The sequence below is a fragment of the Bison bison genome, unplaced genomic scaffold (assembly GCF_000754665.1).
Source record: "Bison bison bison isolate TAMUID 2011002044 unplaced genomic scaffold, Bison_UMD1.0 scf7180017864038, whole genome shotgun sequence".
Taxonomy (NCBI): domain Eukaryota; kingdom Metazoa; phylum Chordata; class Mammalia; order Artiodactyla; family Bovidae; genus Bison; species Bison bison.
The window spans coordinates 1,473,541-1,478,516 of record NW_011494610.1 but is presented as its reverse complement, the minus strand read 5'-3'; the positions used below and the strand labels follow the sequence as shown (position 1 = coordinate 1,478,516).

At 46.8% G+C, this 4,976-nt stretch overlaps 1 protein-coding gene across 1 annotated transcript in view; it reads right to left on the bottom strand.

Annotated features, from left to right (window-relative positions):
• EYA2 (EYA transcriptional coactivator and phosphatase 2) overlaps positions 1-4,976 on the bottom strand; it is a 178,067-nt gene that overhangs the window by 28,393 nt on the left and 144,698 nt on the right. The gene's annotated exons all lie outside the window — the stretch shown is intronic.

Below are 4,976 nucleotides of genomic sequence, written 5' to 3'. Positions count from 1 at the left end.
ATCTGAGCAGGAATGCCCTTCCAAGACAGAGTGGGGGGTTCCTGTGGCCTCAACATTGGTGAGGCGCAGTGGTGCTGAGGAACTGACACTTTCTGACCCAGAGAAACACACACAGAGTCCTGCACAAGGAGGCCATTCACCCCAGTGAGAAGCTGGAATCACCTGCAGTTCCCTCAACTGGGTCATGGCGGAATGAACTGTGGTATATCCATTCAGGACACTCCCACCCGGCCGCTCAGAAGGAAGACAGAGATTGTTAGGCTAGCACAAAGACGTCCTGCGGGGCAAAAAGCAGCAGACTAGAGAAGGAGATGGCCAGTATCACCGGGGTCTACACAGATTAAAAACCATGGGGTTGCAAAGAGTCAGACATGACTGAGCGACCGAACGGAACTGAAAAACAAAATGAGATACTATATACGAATGTATCCATACACATAAATGAAAATGGAAAGATCCGAAAGATCATAAATCTGGTTGGAAACAGGAACTTAACATGTCAAAGGGAAAGAGTCTCGGGAAAGAGTCTCCCTTGCTGCTCCCACCATGGTCTAAGCTATGATTACCTCCCACTTACACCAGGGGGCAGCAAACTATGACCTGGGAGCCAAATCTGGCCTGCCACCTGTTATATAAATAAAGTTTTATTGGAACACTGCCATGTTCATTCATTTACTTCCAGTCTGTGGCTGATTTTGTCCTGCAACAGGAGAAGTGAGTAGTTGAGACAGAGACAGTCTGACCCTGAAAAACTTAAAATATTTACTCTCTGGCTCCTGACAGAAGTTTGCGGACCTCTGACTCAGCTATTACCATCACCTCTTCATTTCTACCCTCCATCTTTCCAGCCTAGTTTTCATCCAGCAGCCAGAGGGATCCTGCTAAACCCTAAGTCAGATCCTGGCCCTCCCCTGCTCAAAACCCCACAATGGCTCCCACCTCCCTCCAAGTCCTCACCATGACTCAGGCCCCACTTGTCTGCACACCCTGCTACTCATCACCTTCCACTCCCCATTTCCCAATGCACTGCAGACATAGCCTCTGCTAGTGGAGAAGGCAATGGCACCCTACTCCAGTACTCTTGCCTGGAAAATCCCATGGACGGAGGAGCCTGGTGGGTTCTATGCCGTCTATGGGGTCACACAGAGTCGGACACGACTGAAGCAACTTAGCAGCAGCAGCAGCAGCAGCAGTCCTTCAACAACCCTCGTCCTCTGGCCCCAGGGCCTTTGCACTTGCTGTTCCTTCTGTTCTGAAGGCTTTCCCCCGCTCTCTTTCCAACTATCTAAAGCCTGCCAAGGTTTGTTGATGTCACTGCCTTTGTAAAAACTGCCCCAATTCTACCCCATTTCAGGACAAATGTTTCTCTGTTTCTGCAGTTTGTGGGGCCTGTAGGATGAATCTAGGCCCCATACACTGGCTAATTTGTTTCATCTACTAAACTGGGAAATCGTAAAGTAGTGTCCATTTTTTTTTTTTAACTGGTTTTTGCAAGGTCAGAGAGTACAGCACAGACTCTGGGATCTGGGTCAAATTCTGACTCTGCTACTTATTAACAGAATGAACTTGGACAAGGTATTGAATCTTTTTGACTCTCAGCCTCTTTGTTTGTGATTGAGCTGCAGAATGGTACTTCCCACTTAGGGTTTTGTAAGGACTGAATGAGTCAATACAGATAGAGCACTTTGAAAAGTCCCTTGACTGTAGAAAATACCACATACACGTTTGTCTTGATTATTGCTAGTATTACTACTGTGGATTCCATAGCCTCAAACTGAATTGAGTTCACCACTGCAAGAGGTTCATGGATGGTCAGTTCTGCTGATGAAACAATTTAGAAGCAAAGCAAAACACTGTAGTCTTCAGTCCTAATCCCATGGACACGTCAGGATGCTACACATTAATACATCTCAGGGAACAGGGCAGAAGAGAACAGGGGTAGACACATTAAGTTTCACATGGCCTTGACTTTATAGTTGGCCTTCAAAAGCCCATCCCTGGGCTCCAGTACCAGCCCTGCCATTTCCTAGGTGTGTGATCTTGGGCAAGTTACTGGATGAGTCTCCAGTTTGTTTGTTTGTTTGTTTTAAATAAACTTTAAATTTTAGAATACTTTTAGATTCACAGAAAAATTGTGACTATAGTATAGGGCGTTCCCATACAGCACATGCCCAGTTTCCCTTGCTGTTAACATCTTATATTCAAATGGCTTGTCACAACTAATAAATATCACTATATTATTATTAGCTACTGTCTATTTTTAATTCCGTTTTCCACTACCATCCTTTTTCCCTTCCAGGATCCCATCTGGGGTACCATGATATATTTTTTCATCTTGTCTCTTTAGGTTCTTCTGGACTGTGATAGTTTCTCAGACTTTCCCTGGTTTTGGTGACAGTTTAAAGGAATGCTGGTCAGGTATTTTGCAGAATGTCTCTCAACTGGGATTTATCTGATGTTTTGCTCGTGGTTAGACCGGGGCTAGGGCTTTTGGTGAGGGAGATCGCAGAGGTGAAAGTGCCACTCCCAGCACATCACATCAAGGGTATGCTGTACCAGCATGACGTAACACTGGCGATGCTGACCTTGATCGCCTGGCTCGGGCAGTGTTCCTCAGGTCTCTCCACTGTAAAGCTGTCTCTTCTCCCCCACTTGTCTATTTATTCAATCCTTTATCTGCGTCAGTACGGACTCACGGGCGCTTACTTTGTACTTAGGGTTGTGTGCGTGCTCAGTTGCTCAGTCACGTCCGACTCTTCGTGATCCCATGGACTGTGGCCTGCCGGGCTCCTCTGTCCGTGGAACTTTCCAGGCAAGAACACTGGAGTGGGTTGCCATTTCCTACTCCAGGGGATCTTCCTGAGGGATTGAACCCGTATCTCTTGTACCTCCTGTATCGGCAGGCAGATTCTTTACCACTGTGCCACCTGGAAGCCCATACTTAGGGTTAGATGCTATGTTATTTTAGTACTCAAATTGTCCCAGCTCTGACTCTTTCTGGTCAGCTCTTGTATCCCTATGACATACCCCATCATCATGGGGCTTTGTGAGTATGTCCTTAGTTTGGGGCACTGTAAGATGCTCCATGTTACCATGTCTTTCCTGTCCTGCCCTATAATCAGTCTCATATCCAAGGAGCCCTGGTTCCTTTCACTGGAAAATGGTGTTTAGAAGCCAAGATCTGGGTGCCACGTACACTAGTTGCTGCAGGAGTGTCACTGCTTCTGGGCCTTCAAGGTCTCCAGGATTTTAAAACCATGAAATATGGTTACTGCATCCACTCGTCGGTGTGTGATGAGGCATACGGCTGGCCTGATAAAGGATTCCAATGATAGTCCAGACCCCTCCTTCCACCAGCATGGAAACTGAAGTTCAGACCGGGTCAGTGGAACTTACATACAGAGTCACAGGGCCTGGGCAAAGGTGCCCAGTGGCTGGGCTGGTGGTCCAGTGGCTAAGACTCCACACTCCCAACGCAGGGGGCCCTGGTTTGATCCCTGGTCAGGGAACTAGATCCCATATGCCACAACCAAGAGTCGAATGCCACAGCTAAAGATTCCTTGTGCTGCAACTAAGGCCCGGTGCAGCCAAATAAATAAATACAATAGATAAATACTTAAAAAAAGAGAATCTCCTCTGAACCTACAATAATGTCCACTCTTTCATTCTGGATGTTGGTTACTGATCTCTTTTTCTCTCTCTTTTTTTTTCCCTTGTTTGTGTTTACCAAGGACTTATCTACTTAATGGTCTTTTCAATGACCAGTTCTTATTAATTTTCCTGGTTTTTCTAATAAATGTAATTTAAGGTTATCTGGATTAGACTCTGCCTGCATCCCACAGGTTTCGCTACTTTGTATCCTTGCTCATTTATGAACAGTAAGCCTGGTGACAAATACCCATCAAAATCCATTCTGATTAAGCTGGTGACAGCTGGGCTTTTCCCGACCTGCTCTGCTGTGGTCCAATCCCATTACTTTTTGTCCTTGGCTGCTTGGAGACACGAACGCAGAAAGGAAATTGTTGACAAATTTGCTTTAGAAAAATGACTCAGAGCGCAGATGGACTCCCTGCCCACTCCTCCTCCAAGGCAGGTATATTTTAAGAGCGAGGTTGCTTAATCCTGCCTCTAGATTAGCCGGCGAGGGGCCTGCTTCCTGGGAGGGAAACCCGGGCCATCTTCCTCGTGTTGTCTGCATGTTTAAGTTCTCTGAAGAGCATTAAAGAGGCTGTGGTCCATGTTGCATTAATGGTCAGTTGGGCAGGACGTTCTGGAGAGCAGCTCAGCGCTGACACGGTGAAATATTACTCTCCCTGATAGCTCCTGCAGAACCATAAATCAGATGCTTAGCAATCAGGCCTGTGTGTCAGGCAGGCAGCCACGGCCTGCCCAGACTCCAGCTACTTCTGAGTCCCTCCAGCATGAGCCTTCCCAGAGCTCCAGCAGCATCTAGAAATGTCCTCCCTCTGGCCCACCTGCCTGCCTGGCCAGGCCTGAGTTGGGCCGGGGATACCTTTTGCCAAAACCTTTCCGTTGATCTCGTTTCTTATGAAGGACTCTTTTCTTCCACCCACTCTGTGGACCTGTTCTCCAAGTCTCCATTCATCTCAAAATTGTATCTTCTTTGAAAGATAAATATCCTAGCCTAGAAGTCAGCTTGGCCCGGGATCAGACCTCCACTCTGTTCTTACTAGCTCTGTGACCCTCGAAAAGTGACCTCTCTGGGTTTCATTCTTCATCCATAAAATAGTCTTAAAAAAGAAACAACTCCTTTGCATGGCACTTAAGATTTCAGTGAGAAAATGCATGTGTGATGCTGGGCACAGTGTTAGAGCTCAATACAAGTCAGCCCTGAGTACGTTAACCTCTCTGTGCCTCAGTCTTCCCGTCTCTAAAATGGGGATACATAACAGAATCTACCTCTGTGGCTGCTGTAAAGGTTAAATGAAGGCATACAGGTGAGCCCTTTAGGGGTC